Source organism: Eutrigla gurnardus (genome assembly GCF_963514095.1).
Source record: "Eutrigla gurnardus genome assembly, chromosome: 4".
NCBI classification, from domain to species: domain Eukaryota; kingdom Metazoa; phylum Chordata; class Actinopteri; order Perciformes; family Triglidae; genus Eutrigla; species Eutrigla gurnardus.
The window spans coordinates 22,228,175-22,244,219 of NC_139918.1; the positions used below are offsets into that span (position 1 = coordinate 22,228,175).

At 41.2% G+C, this 16,045-nt stretch overlaps 1 protein-coding gene across 12 annotated transcripts in view; it reads left to right on the forward strand.

Annotated features, from left to right (window-relative positions):
- Positions 1–1,310: 1,310 nt before the first annotated feature.
- ptprfb (protein tyrosine phosphatase receptor type Fb) overlaps positions 1,311–16,045 on the forward strand; it is a 154,754-nt gene continuing 140,019 nt past the window's right edge. For 2 of the 12 annotated variants that reach the window (XM_084008634.1, XM_084008643.1), the window contains exon 1: positions 1,313–1,629. The gene's annotated coding sequence lies outside the window, so the exon portion shown is untranslated. Of the gene's footprint in view, positions 1,630–16,045 lie in introns of all 12 variants that reach the window. The other 10 variants (XM_084008635.1, XM_084008638.1, XM_084008642.1 and 7 more) reach the window with 8 other exon arrangements.

A 16,045-nucleotide genomic window follows, 5' to 3' on the forward strand; every position in this document is an offset into this window, starting at 1 on the left:
GGATGTCAGAATCCTAAAGATATTCAGGTCCTCATTACCGGGGGTCACAGCATCCATGCCCTGCACGTTCGACTGAGTCGCTTGAGTGCTCATGCACTAACGGCCGAGCTGCACTGTAAGCAAGGCCCTCTCTCCCTCTCTCTCTCTCTCTCTCTGTGCCCGTCACATTGCTTCGCTTTGGAATTCTGTCGTTCCCAAAACCTGTCCTCGATTGTCAGTTTGTCGTTTTGAAATTGGAAATGCCAAATCAAAATTCGAAGTGTTTTGATACCATCTGCAAAATCCCAAAGGACCGCAAAGCTTTAGGCCTTTCTTCATTTTTCAAATGTGAACAAGTTGCAAAAAAAAGTCGTTTAAGTATTAATATGCCTGTCAAAGACAGCTTGTAAACATGCATGTGTGTCGCTGAACCATGGGGAATATTTTCTGAAAATCTCTCCCAAGGCTGTGTAAAACAACAACAACAACAACAACAACAACAACAACAATAAAAAACTATTTGAAGCGCTGGTGAAAGAAGCAGCAAGTTGGCCTACACATATAAATTATGAATCACAGTCTTGTCCTGAGCCTTCGCAAGGTGAGAGCGAAGATGAGGAAGGTGAGTGGGGGGGACCGTAGATGCATTTTATTTTTGCTCTTGAAAATGGGGATAATAGGGCAGTATTTATACATGTTCTATTCTCAGTGATGATTCACGACTTTGCTTATTGCACATGGCTCCCAGAGTGGTGCCTGGAGGGACCACCGGGATGAGTTAGAGGGGGGCTCCCCTGGAAAATGAGCAATAGTTTAATCCCACTGTTATAATGAGGTGTGTGTGTTTACCCTGGGTTGTCTCTCCGACCTGCTGTCATATCTCCTACATCACCATGCATTCTGACTAACAAAAAAAAATCACCAGAGTTTTCTAGTTGCTAGTTTTTTTTTAGCAAGTGCTTAGTGCAAACAGAGAGATTAAAATGACAGGTGCGAGATCCTCTTCGTGTGTCCCAGAAGGCTGAGGGACTCAATGAATGGACACAGCAGCGAGTGTAGCCGAGTGAATCCGAAAAAAAAATCCTGCCTGACCGACCTGTGTTTTTTTCTCTCTCTCTCTCCACAGAGGCAGAAAGAAGCGTGACTGTGAGCAGGGAGCGAGACGTTACCAACTCCCCTAACCTTCCACGGCGCCTTCTGTTTTACAGACGTGTGCTTAGGAATTAAACTTGCAAAAGAAGAAATCTTGCAAGAGAAGGACAGAGAGAAAGAAAGAAAGAGAGAGAACCCCCCCCGACAACACATTTGTTCTCGCCTCCTCGCGCGCACGCAGCGACACTCAACACTTGAGCGAAGCTGACGTTAACCCGTTAGCAGCAGCGAGACACGGGAGCCGCCACGAATAGATCCAGTCTCCACGACCCCGGTCGGCCGGCCGGGATATAGGACCTCGTGTTCCTCTGGCAGTGGACTCGTACCCCCCTCCGCCTCCGCCTCCTCCCCTGTCTTCTTTGGTTCTAACTCTCGTGTTTTTGCGGCTGTTAATTACATGAAGTGGATTTGTGTGCTCGCTACCGACTGAAGGACTAAACGCGGCGGTTCGGGAGCCGGAGAGAGAAATGCCAACGGCGGTGACAAAGAGGAGATTCAGTAAGTGTGCTCCGTTATCTTTTCCCTTCAATGTCCCCCATTGAACTTGAGACGCAGCTTTTTTAGCGTCGCCGTTAGCAAACTTGCCGAGACGTTGATTTATCTTGTTTGTTGAGCTCGTTTTATTAACTGCAGTTACTTTGAAACGCTTATTTAAAAAAAAAAAGGTGTAACGGTTAAGTCGGCTCCGTCTGGCAAAGTCGGTCCTCGGCTAACGTCAGACGGCCACGCACACAGTTTGTTGCTGTCTTTTTTTTAATTTAGGCTAACCACGAATACATAGCTAACAGCAACTTTTATTGCCGAATGAGAGCGAATAACAACCGGTCTGCTTGTGCGAGTCTCACAGATATATTCGCCTCTTAATTTCCACACACAAAAAAATGTCCACAGTAATGAAGGTGAATGTGGACGTTACTTTTCGTCGCGTATCACTTATTTCATAAGTGAATTTTTCCACATACAAAAACATGCGCAGAGTTGACAATAAACTGACCGCAGGCACTTTTTTCAGCGAGCACGTTGACGTAACGGTGGTCTTTTTGCGGGGATGAAAGCTTCAACCAAGCAGAAAATCTGTCGAGAATCACTAATGGAATAATAAATAGGGAGCAGCAGTGGTCCGTGGGGCGTGAGCCTGTCGTCACCCTCTTTTTTTTTTTGTGTTGTCTAATTGCAATGTAAAGGATTTGCTCCCGTTTTTGACCTTACATCAGACATGCGTTGCCATGAGGTGCCATACTCTCCAAACCTGCCCTTTTTTTTCTCTTCTCCTTCATGTGTGCGCGTGCATGAGAGCGTGGCCATGTCAGTGAGCAGCGCCAGAGATGCTCCTTCTTCTTTCTTTATCATCACCATTTTTGACTTATTGTATGGCGATGTGTTTCACCAGTGATGCATGTGTCATTCATCTGCCCTTAAAAAAAGAAAAAAAGAAAACAGTATTGCTGCAGCACTGGCCGTGGAGACAGGTTTCATGTCATGCATTTTCTCCTTGCGGATGGCTACATTTCAGCAGTCATTCATTATTGTAAAAAGCATTTTTTTTTGACAGGTTTTGCAGGTGCGCTGCTTCGTCTGATTGCCATTAGCCCAAAGCCCTCTTTCGGTCTTGAGCAGGAATAGAATAGGATGGTGTTTTTTTCCCCCCACTGCGTGGATATACAGAAAGATCCTCAGCATTGCATCAAGCCCGCAGCTCTGTTTGGTGTGTATAAAGAAAGGATTGGAAGCAAGAGTGACGTGCCAAAGTAGCTGTCCTTTATCAATACGTGAATCTGATTATAGCTCTATAGCACACAATGAAACGACCTAACCGCGAGCCCAACGGGATAATACAGGGTGGGTTTGTTTCTTGGAATTGCATCAGAGGCTTTCTGCAGCTGAATTGCAGGCCCTGCTGCATGTTTGTGCGTCTAACCTTCAGCTTCTGCCTACTCAAAAAGATAGTGACATGCTTTTTTTTTTTTTTTTGTTACTCTAGATTCAGGGTAATTGGATAGTAAAGCATTCTTTAGGTTGTGGCCTGCGTGGCAGAGGCCTCAGTGGGGCAGCCTACTTTAAAACATCATGGCTTTTACATGTGGGCTGTTCCATTTACACCGAAGAATACGTTCCCTTTCAGCGGCAGAGTCGCACTGTAAATTCTCTCATTACGTCAGTGACTCTCTTGTTTTGTTTGGCTCTCGAGAGCTAACTGTCATTATATATTTTATCATTTAAACCTTCGTCGACAGTGCAGTTAGGTGCCATGCTGCGGATGCATTAAGGTTTTCTTCAATCATGTTGGCTAAGTGTTGTTGGGAAGCTGCAGGGTTCCTTTGCTGTGCTTATCCTGATTCATTTCCTATTTGTTCTACATTTTTGTGGGCTGTTGAAGCCGTTATACAATCAATTATCGTTCTGGCATTTTCTGTAAAATATGGTAATATATATTCTACCATGGTTGGAGCCCTAGTGTTTATTTGCTGAATACTGACACATTCCCACGAGCTATCAGGCATTTATACTCTACCACTTCAAACCCAAAATGATTCAATGGAAGACATGAATTATTTGACCTAATCAACGTGACTCCTGAGAGAGTACAGGAAGTGCATCGCCGAAGTGCTTTCTTCTTTTGTCTCTTGCCAGAAGAGTCAACAACTCATTTGGTGTCTGCTGGGATTTTTTGGTGGGAAAGAGTGTCTCAGAATTGAAAGTAGCCAAGGCGCTTAGCTGGTGACGTCATCTGCTAGGCATCCATATTTGCTAGGACATATCATTTATCAGCTAGGTGACATTGCAGCCAGCTAAACTATAATGCTTGTAATGTGGTTCGACTCATGGCAAATCTTTATTAATTTCTGTTTAACATAACAAAGGTTCACTTGGAGGAGAATCAACATCTTGTTTGTTTCTCAACTGATTACAATTCAAACAAATAATGATGTAAATATCCATTAGACAGGTTCAGATAACCATAGCAACTTAGTTTCAGTTGTTGTTCGACAAATATCTGACATTGAATGCAACAATGGCAACCATTTAAAAAAAAAAAAACATTTGAATGACAATTTCAGCCTAACTAACATTCTTAATGCTGCATCTGTTGTGTTTGTTGTCCTGGGTAAATCCCCGGCCTGTGTGAGCATTTGCTTGAAGCTGTGTTGTGTATTTTCTAGCAGTCCTGGTCTCGGGCTAGTAGCCAGAGCATCTGCCTCAGCTTCCTCATATGCAGGAGCTCCCTGGCATGGGCCGGGCTGAACGGCACTGTTAAAGAAAAGCAGCTCCTCTGTGGCCACACACTGAAAAACCACTCGGCACAACCCTTTCCCAACTGACGCTTTCTCATGCTTTCCATATGGGTAAAATCGTGGTAATTTCAGGGCCCTGGAGTTATAATGAGAGGTTTTGCTTACTGTGTGTTGGTCTGTGGTGGGCGGGGTCAGCATTTCTTGAGTTTATAGGGGATTATAACTGCTCCGAGATGCCTCACTGGCCTACTGTCAGGGCGTTGGCACCGAGAAACCGAGGACTCTTTTTAACCAGGCAGACTGGTTCAAACTGGTTGTGATGGGTCTCTTCTTTTAAGGCACGGGGCTTATAGGAGCCAGCCTTTAACTCAAAGATTAAGGCTGCAAGTCAAGCTAGTTACCGTAGGTTTCCAGATTCAGATTCAGCTACAGACAAGACGTGTGCTGCTTCAGGATTTCTTACTCTTGCGTCCAAAGAGACACTGCAAGCAACCACCATTGTCCTGTTTAGCATCCCATCCCCACATATAGACAGGCTGCACTTAGTAGCACGCTTGATGGATTTTGAACAATGCTTGTTCCTCAACATCAGCAGCATAAAGGCAATGAGTGATTTACTACTCTGTATGCAAGGGTAATACAGGAGCAATTTGACTGCTGATTGAAACCAGGTCTCCCCTTTCAGAGTCCACTGGTGGCATTATAAACCATTTACACCAATGTTTTACAGGGCACCCCTGCAATGGGGAAAGTGGAAACAGACACACGGCCTAAAAATCGCCCAGGCAACCATTAGAGGCCTATTTTTATCCATTCCGTGTGTGATTTGTTGTCTTTACTTCAAAGTATGTTAGTGCAGCTGAGGGAAATAGCGAATATAGATGATATTGAAAGGTCAAATGTTAATCAGTCCTGTTTGTCATTTAATCAGAAGGCCCTCCTAGACATAGGGGCTCAATCTGCTTTGGATTATGCAGCCTTTTCTGTAGAGGTAGAGCTCCCCCCCCCCCCCCCCCCCCCCCCGCACAGCCATTATGTGTGAATTAGAACTGCAGTCCAAATTCTGTGAAAATTAGCGTGGGCAATTTGTTGTGTCGAGACCTTATGACTTCTTTGCACTTGTTCCGTATTAACATATGTTAGAAGGTAGCCATTACTTAAATGAACCAAGCAGGCTTAATTACATTTTTCACCACCTAAGCCTTAAAAAAACACACAACTCATTACAAATTCCAAGTGCTGCTGAAGAGCAAGAGGGGGGAAAGACAGCAACTAGAGTCTGTGTTCAGTTACAGTCATTGACGGTGCCAAACTTGATTCTATTAGGGTTTTTTAAATGTTAAATGTGATATTTTCATTTGACATTGTAAAAAATACCAGCATTAACATAACCACAATCAGCATTAGATTACCATAATTGTATTATATTTGGAATTCCTTTAAATTCCTTTTAATCAAATATAAGAAGTATGTCAAGGTTTCAACTCCTCGATTTATTACTTGCTGGCAGCTCAAAAATGTCACGGCCCTTTTTGGCATTGAAAGATTTTCTGATGTGAGAAATTAAACTTTCAGACAAATGGGGAATAACCCAATCACAATGTGCACATTGCTGCCTACTGCTATGCATAACACAGTCTGTAGTGAGATGTAGAAATTACTGCTAGACATCCACGGCCCCTGTCATCTCAGATGGTCACAGACGGCTTTGTATTCACCACACAGGCCATCTAATTAAAAAACTCAACCACCAAACACATAACAGCGGATTGTTTACAGGTGTTGTAATTGTTTGTGTATTTATCTTTGTTTCCCATATAGAGGATGCTTGCATATGTCATTGCTCACTTTACTTCTCTCCGCTGACATTTAAGAGTAATTATGTGAAACATAACATTTCACGTTGAATGCTCACTGCAGCTGGAAAGTGCCTGAAATAATTAACACTTCTATTAATTGGTACAAATATGTTCTGGTTTTTATGTGTTGCTTTTCTGAGTTATAAACATTTTTGAATATTCTGGGGTTTCGGACTGTTGCAAAGGACTGTTGCAAAGGGCATCAGTGAATGGTACCAATGGTCTGTGTAGACTGGACTGATGGTAACATGAGTTCTCGGGGTAGAATATACCATTTAGAGTGCAGTGTGTTTGATCTGATACACGGGATGACTCAAACAGTTGACCGTACACTTTAATCAGTATCTGTCAAACAATACAGCGGTGCGGTTGCTCAGCTCAAGTGTCGTTTCGCGCTTTGACACCACATGTAGTTTGTAATTATTGTATTGTAGAGCCCTGCGTTTGTTTTGGGTTGTACTCCCGAGAAAACCACTCAAAATGGGGCAAAAACTCAGTTTAATATCGTGCTCTTAAATATTTATACTTGCATACTTTCACAAAGTTGAGTGTCATAGTAAATTGAAATATGAGACTCATTCTCAGGCGGTCATTATTGTTGCAGTGTTCAGAATATATAAAACGGTTATGCCTCTATAATGCATCAAATCCAGCTGTGAATTTTATGAATCATTAGAGCCCAAATAGCTTCGTGTCCTACGGTCGCCTCTTGTGGGTTATTACACCTTCCGTTTGAGATCCTCACATAGATTCTGTCTGGATGCTCATCCTGGGTTATGGACGGTTTTCATCACATCTCGTGTATTGGTAAATGTACCGGGGAGTTGACACCTGCACGCTACGACGCTTGTTAGACCTCAGTGCCTTAGCGTGCCCAGTCAGCACAAGTGCAGAGATGACGCACTCTTTCATTTCAGACAAAACGCTCGATACAGACAAATTGGAGCAACGGCTCACCGGCTGGTGTCATTCATTTTGTTTGTCGTTGTCAAATTGTCAACCTATTCTGTTGAGATTGTCATCTAATTAGAACACACACAAACACACAGGCTGCACCACAATTGATGCAGAACATTACATGAAGGTCAAACAGTCAGCTGTCTTATCAGGCTGGACTTAAATGGCACGTAACTCCATGCTTCAAAAATGGAAGAAATGTGACAAATCCACATAGCTTATGCAGATTAAACGTTGAATGCACTGAACAATGAGCCAGTTTTCACACTGAGCTTGGCCTGGATTCTCAATGTTCATCAACATTACTTTTATGAGCAGCGCATGGAGGCAAGCAAACCCACCCTTTGAGAGATGAAAAAATGTCTTTTTACATTTACTTTATAATTCACTATTGACATTTAACAAGCTGTACGACCGTTACATAACTGATGATGGGGTAGAAATATTTGTGGTTTGACAGACGTTCTTTATTTATGTTTTTAGAGAAGCAATTGTGACTTATCTTGCACTCCTTTCATTGGAAGGATGTCAGCAAATCATAGCTTTTCCTGTTATTTTTTTTCTTCTCTAAAAGCTTCTTCCCCCAAGGGAATCTCTGTCCAAGCCATTACAAGTTTTGTCAAGAATACAGTTATACAAGTACATGGGAAGTCAGAGATTTTGTATGCACTTTCAGGTGCAAAAATCATGCTGACTGTTTGAAAAAAGGATTAAAAATCAATGTCAAGACACTTCACTAGGTTGCTCTTAGCTCATGGAAGGGATAAATCTAGTTCATGACTGACAGCTGGAACCATAACCCTTTTAGAAGGATGACTTTATGGCAATTTGGTCAAGACAAGCCAAATGCTTCTTTTTTTTTTTGCTTACAGAAACAAAAAATTCAGTAGCCGGCCATGTGTTGATTGTAGACACAGGAACCCTTATTGCCACTAGCTGGAACAGTTAATGGTGGAAAAGTGCATGCCTTGCACTCCGTCTGCCCCGCTGATAAGGCAGATGGATAGGATTTTAGGGAGTGGGGGCGGGGCACTTTGGCGGTGAGGGACAGAGATGACAGCTTTTTGTCTGTGGAGGACTACCAAGGGCCTTGGCTCTGAGCACCTAGTGTGTCCTCCTGACAGAGCCTTGATGCCATCATAGACCATTAGTGTTGACAGCATGTCATCATGTCACACCGGACCTCATGGTCAGGCAATGGGACAGCAAGAAAAAATAAAGATGGCATTTCATAAGCAGGATTTTGCTAATGCCAGTCTGATGATTTCTTCCCTTTTGGTCGACATCACTGTTACATTACATTACATCTCTCGACTGAGTTTACATATAAGCTGTACAGATGATACCTCATTTGCGGTATTCCCCTCCTCTCCACACGTTGCCTTGGCCTGTGGCTTTTGCTTTGAGCAAAGATTGTCGCGTGAGCCTTCACAGCCAGTCGAGGAGATGTCTTTCTAGATGCTGTGATTTGCTTAAACCAAATGTATGCCATTGAAGTGAAGACAAGTGACTCCAATAAAGCCATGTAATGCAATAATACAGTGACTTAAGTGAATTAAGGGCTGAGCAAGGCTTAGAAGAGTGCTGTTCTCACAACAAGAAAGCATGCAAAGACTTGAGTATGAGGCGACTTACTGTAAATAATTCACTCTCAGGGCTGTTGCTTGTCTAATGCTGAAATATGTGAAGCACGTTTCATATGGTCAGGCTGTAAAGAAGCCTATGGCATATCATTAACGTTCGTGCTGTAAACAAGTAATGTGGCTTTAATTTGTGAGAAATTGCATCTATGCATGTAGGAATGAATAAATAAATGGTAAAATATTCCATCAAAGGTGATGCACATGTAAACACTTTGCGTTGACATTTTGAGTACTTATTATAATTACTGACGTTGAAATAATGTAATCTTTATCAGTAGTTTGTCTGTTTAGCCCATCAATATTAGTGGTGTACTGTATAACCTCTTGCATGCTTGAGGTTATATAAGACACATTACTCCAGTGGTTGTTATATAAGTCACCCAGGGACGTAACGTGGAACGTCCTTTTCAAAGAAAGTGTAGAGACCAAGATGATAAGTTGTTTCCCCGTATAGTGTTTATATATAAATATGGGCTATAATAGCATACTATATAATAACATACATTACCCATTACGTAGTTGCACATTACCAGCATTCATCAGTCTCACCATGAGTATGTTTCAAGGTTGCACCCTGTAGTGCAGAGCTGTCAACTTTTCCTAACTGTAGTCAGGAAAAGTAATGGAATACCACAGCATGAGGTTAAAGAATGATTAAGGTGGTGGAGGGAGGGGAACTCATTTGGCTTTACCTGTAATAAATGGAATTTATTAATGTTTATGGACACAAGATAAAAGGCTGTTTTCCATTTGAACAAGGTCTACAGGATATATTCCACTGCAGCACACCCATGGGTGTGGTACGTCTTTTATATAAATAAACAGGTTTATGTTTATATTCTTAGGGACAGATATACAAGCAAAAACATTCTCCTAAAACCTCAAACACCACATATCAGCATTAACGGCCTGGGCTAATTTGCGATGTTTATAGCTGGATGGCGTTTTATTAATAGAAAAACAGTGCCATACAGAATACATATGCCATTACACAAGACACAAACATAAATATTCAATACACATTAAAATAAATGTGCCATAAAAGGACATAAAATCCTAAGGGATGACACCTGATCATCCATAACCACATGCCTGATTAGATTCAGAGGTTTGGCTTTAAAGTGATCCTAGTTTTGATCCATTGCAAGTTATGTGGATAAGGGGAAGGCGGAAAGAGGTCTGCCCAAAAGAGGTTTTATGAAAGAACGTTTTACAATTCCCCCATGGATCAACCCAGAATATGCATACCAGAAATGTTTAACCGTGTTTCACCTTGCAGTAGGATATCCTCGTAATCTAAGTTAGCTTTTATAAATGGAATGGTGTTATTGATTGTTGAAGCATAGACCAAAATCAATATTTGTTCAATTATAATCCTAATAACCTATATTGCCCTTTACTATTATGACTTACACAAAACACAAAATACACTTAAACTATATATATAAATAAATAAAGATCCTTAACATTTATTTTATAATACATTGTGACAGTACAAGCAATACATTTTAGTTGAAAGAAACTTCAAATTTGTTATTTAGTGAACTAATGCAAAACCCTTAATTAATATAGATGAAGTTGCTTTGAGCATTGACATAAAGTACATATCCTTTAGGCATTTGTCAATATTGTATTCCTACTATCAATAGTTTATTGTAGAGCCATACTCATCTTCTTCCACCTGGTTAGTTTCAGAACTGAGTCGTTTCCGCTTCGTGACTTGACTTTTGGAACTCCTCGGTCATGGTTCAACTGTTTTCCGTCACTGACACACTTTGTTTCTGCCCACCAGGAAGAGTCAGGGAACGCTATGGACATAGCAAGGTGAGATCCATGCTGCAGCACCTCTAAAAGGGGCAATGATTCATGAGGCTGGCTCCCATGTCCCTGGGGCCGGGAGGAATAGCTGGCATTATCTTCTGCAAATGGGTTTGAAAATGCTCTTGGCCAGGTTGACCAGGGCACTGATTTATAGCTCAAGAAGCTCTGAGCGGTTAGGCTCTCTTTTCCAACATAGGAACGAGCCCCCTCCTCCGCTGCAGGCACGACCATGCACACACACTTGCATGTACCAGCTTGCTTCACTCGCTCACAATCTGTGCATCTTCAGTTTACGTTTACTCCTCTGGGCATGTATTTAGACGAGAAAAAGGACGGCGAAAACACCAAGAATTGGAGTGAAAGAAGTAGCCTATTGTTCTTAATATGTCAAACACCAAGATAAGCAGTTTTTCCACCAATATCTTTCTTTGTCAAGGCCTATATATATAGATATGAACCTTATCCTTGGCGTGAACTAGGAGCAGCTGTCAGAGAAATATAAAATTGTTCATTTTAATCTTGAATCTGCAGATAAAACTGCTGTCTCTGAAATAGTGTGAAATAGTGTTGGTTAAGCCCTTCTGGATAGTTGAGTCTTAAGAAAGGCTGCTGATTGCTTTGTGAGTCTTCCTGCCTAATAAGCTTTATATCCATGTCTGAGCTCTGGAGCCTCCCAGCAATTCCGCATTTCTACTCCCAGGTAATGTTGCTGACAATATTTGAGATAATTAATTGACAGAGTAAACTGAAAATGTTTGGAAAAGCTTGAGTCACTCGAAATGGTGCAGATTTATTTAAAGCCTCCTATTGTCACAAAGCAATTAACATGGCAAACAACTTCACTGAGCCCCTCAGAAGGGCTATGAATTTTCCAGCCCTTTTATAAGTTGCACGCTGGTTCCTCTGCATTACACGGAGATGGCTTCGCACGCAAGCAGGCATTAGACTCATTATTGAGTCAAAAAGGATTACTAACTGTCGGAGCATAAGTGATCATAACAGAATAACCAGTATGTTTTCACATTAGGCATGTCCTTTCCTGTGATTGTGTTTAGCCTTTTCCCATCAGAATAGCGAGGCCTGGCAGAACCGGGGGGCGGGAAAGTCTGACTGCAAACAAGGGATGCACAAACCGGATTTGACTTACTTTGTGAAGCGTTTAAAATGCAAACTGACAGAGAATGGTTTAGCCGACATCACCTGCTTCTAGTGTTGCAGTCCGCCCTATTAGGAAATTCCCAGTCCTGTCTTATCATTGTTACGAAAGATGTACATAAAGCCAGAGATGGAGTTCAGGTCTCTTCTCTCCAAGGAGTCACTGGAACTCTCTAGAGGACCAGCTGCAGTTTGTCTCATAAAGTGTGTATGTCTCAGAGGTCTCCACATGGTGTCTTTCCAAGCTATCATCCATCTTCTTAACCTCCTCTACCGGCACCCCGCCATCCGAAAAAAACACCTTTTCCAAGCTGGATGCTAATGTTTCTAAATGGTGTACTTACAAGTGGATTATTTAAAAGGCTACGTGTCAGACGGATCTTTATCTGGCGGCCTGGCAGCTTGACTCCTACTCACTCTGCGTCCTGTCTCTGCATGTTGATTAGCTTGTTTTCCCTCCCTATTCCTTGCTTTGCTGTGAAATATTCTGTGCTAACGCACCTCATTTGGTATGGGCCAACAAACAAAGCATAGCCATATGTGTTGTACATGGAATTGAGAATATGATGATTATTTCCATTCTGGCATTTTCAGAAGTGCTCATTCTGATCACGTTTAACCTTTTGGTCAGCTTACTGTTGCTTGCCAAAACAACTTCACCCTTGATTATGGCTCTTTGGAGATAAGGCAAAACAATATACAGTAAGCAGTCATATTTTAAAAGTGCATTTATTCAGTGATATTCAGGTAACCATGGTTGTTTTTCATATATGAAGTGACAGGGAGAAGTCAAGACAAACAAAGCTTACGAGATGGCATTGATTTAAGAAGAAATTTGCATTTTATTCTTGTGTTTTCACAGTGTGTAGTGACTGTCAGGACACCATGCCTTGTTTCATATTCAGCTCTTTGTTCTAAAAACTGATAAAAAAAAGAAAAGAAATAAAGCTAATTCAAGTACAACTGCTTCGTAACAAGACTCACCAATAATATGCAGCAGCATGGCCAAATAAGGTAGTTCTCACATTTGCCTGCTACAAGTCTTATCTATGCTTTTGTGCCTGCACAAAGAAGTCAGCACACTTTGATCTGATCTGAAAGTAATGTGCAGGCATATTTTATCTGCCAAAGGACGCACCACAGCCAAACCAACAAACATCAAAGTAAAGTCCAATGCGGTGGGAAATAAGTAAGATTATTTTAATTGACAAATTAATTGGAGTTATAATTGACTTTCTAAGGTAAACCTTTGGATGATATCTCTTAGACATTGAAAGTAGGAAACACTGTCAGATGTTAAACAGTCATATATAAAAGGTTAAAGATTGTAATGGCTGTGTTAATTAGGGTCTAATTTTGAACAAACAGCCTAGAGAGCTACTTAGTTGATTTGTCAACACAGAAGTCCACAGAAATGAAGTTCATTAATACGGTTGGAAGTTTTAATGATAGACGATAAAGAGCTATGTTCAGACTCGCTATCTTTTATTTCTATTAGTCCACAAGTCCAATGATGTTGGGTTGAATCCAATCGGATTTTTACAATATCTGAGATAATGCAGCTCCAAAGTGTAAGCATAACTTGAACTGGGTCTGATTTAAAGTCCGGGTAAAGCAACAATTATTATGAGTTTGTGAAAAGGTTTGGCTGTATTCTCGGCTCTGAATCACTGGGGGCATGATCGCTGTTGGCTTTGCAACCATGCCCAATCATGGGTAAATGTTGATGACATGATTAAATCTTGGCCATCCCAGTGTTAATGTGCATGCTATTTGGTACGCTATAACAATGCATCCACTTTCATTTTCTATCCAATTTATCAATTTTTCTATGTGCTCTAGTTTTAACCCAGTGTTAGGTGAGTTGTTATGCAAAGGATGGCTCCAGTGCGTCATTGAGCCCTGATTTCAGGCCTGCTCAAAAATAATCGTGTCCAAAAAATTGGGAAAAACAGTTCAATTGTCTAATGTCACAATCCAGTACTATTCATTTCACATATTTTCTTCAGAAGCCATTTTCTAACGTGTAATCGGTTTAAAAGAAATCACTGTAATTCAGACTATAAAATAATTTTACGTCTGTTTCAATTTTGTGTTTAGTGTTTGGTTTTTACGAAAAGTCTTCTGTGACCACTGCCTCCTCACTGATGTGGCAGATCGTTTGTGTACAGGATTTAGACATCCTACCTTCATTACTTGCAAGAACAAAATAAATGTATAGAAAAAAGCAGCTCTGCTTGCCAATGAATGCCAATAATCATCAGTAACTCTATCTACAGGCTTCTCGCTCTCATGAGCAATGGTGTATTAATGGCAAGCCATTGAACATTCTCGACAGCTGGTGTTGCAAACAAAGGATTGGAAATGGATAGTGTGTTGTAAGGCTGATATCGACCCATCAACAATGGCTGGGTTGGCCTGATCCTGGTTCAGGGCATTCATCTAGCCAAACAGGAAATTCTGACCACTGAGAGGTTTGAACCTACAACTGCTACGTTTGTAGCTGTTCACTTGTGATTTGATCACCCAAGCGAAATAGGGAACAAGGTTATACAAGGGACAGGGGACTTTCCGTGCCTCGGGGGTTTAATTGAATTAAGGCCTCTGGTTTTGTTTAGAATACAACAATCTTGAGTCCTCCAACATGCCACCAAACCAAGAATGATTTATAAGATGGGCCAAAATAATCCGTGGTTGTCTGCATATTCATTGCTGACTTGTCCCATTATTCAAAGGCTCATTTACATTTTAAGCAGCATGGTCAAGGACTGTGTGTACTTCCTCCCATGAGCCTCTGGAGCATTCCAATGAGTTTACTCTTTGAGGCAAGAGATGAGGTTATTGATTAGAGACGGCCTGACCTGTGGAGGAAGCAGATGAGCAGTCACTGGCTTCTAAAGCTTCAAAGGGACACGCGGCTGTGATTGACTTTGTTCAAACACAATTAAGGCAACAACAAAGTGAGCGTTTATTTTGTAATCATCATTTCAAATGTATTGATAACTTAATAGGGTTTGTTGGATCAATTGGTTGCATTTTTTAAGGAAAGGCAGGCCTTTCAAACTCTGATTCCCCCAGTTATCTTGCTTTCTCCGGCTTTCGTCTGCAGGACTTTTTGTCGCAGATGTTAAGTTCAAGTAAATATTAATTGTCATTAATATGATGGTCTGTCTGGGTTGATGAATATGACATGTGTTGCTGTGGATGTGTGACAATCTAAACAAGTGTGACTGTCATGAATTGTGAAATGTCTTAATGATTGGTTGTGAGATGAGATCACACCATTCTTGGTTTTGAGCCAAGGACAAATTGTGTAGATTTAGCCGGTTTTAAAATGCAGTGACTAAAATCCTAGTATCTCCGAAAAGCAATTTGTTCAGGGGTGCAGATGAGCTGATATGTAAGAGACGTGTTGGACATCCATATATCTGTGACAATGGGGGCACAAGTCTGATAAATTATCCACAGAGAAATTGGAAAATATAATTACCAGCCTATTATTTTTCCAATAATGAAATTTCAGCAGGTAATAATTAAAACCGATATTAGATACTGCACTGTTCAGGGGGATATTGTATTTTTCAACATATGTTGAGCATTTTCCGAGACTGGAGAAAACCCTTTTTTCATTGGGAGTTGTTTCTGTGAGTGCATCCCTCTTCGGTGCTGCTCAGCACCCTCGGCTACAGAATGATGCATTTATTGTTGCTACTTCTTCTTCACTTCTGCATCTTTAATACTGATGTGCAAAGACCACTCTGGTGTTTTGGGATGTTATAGCTCATTCTGAAATGTGCTAATGCTGTGTGATGTAGCAGCTTTGTAGCAGTGCAACTTGGTTCCTTTCAACAGTCTGTTCGGGGACTGACACTTATGGTATGTGGTGCGTTCATGTACTCCTGGAAAATTCCATTACCTAACACTTTGGAAGCCTTTTGTTGCTATCGAGAGCAACCAAACTCGTATCATCGGGCAATGCATTTGATGTTGGTTAGCCTGCATGTTTTCAAGGCAATGGCTTTCTCTTAAAGGCAGTTTGAGGAGAAATGATGAATGTGAAACGGACAATCAGGAAAATAAATGTTTTAATTACAGATTATTGCTATTAATATACCCGTCTGAACTGATTATGTTATATCTGCGCAACAATCATTCTTTAAAATATGGTGTGGGTTGTAATTTCAACTATAGTGTCGGAGCAACAAGAGTTGATCTGTATCAGCTGCATCATATATTGCTAGTTTTG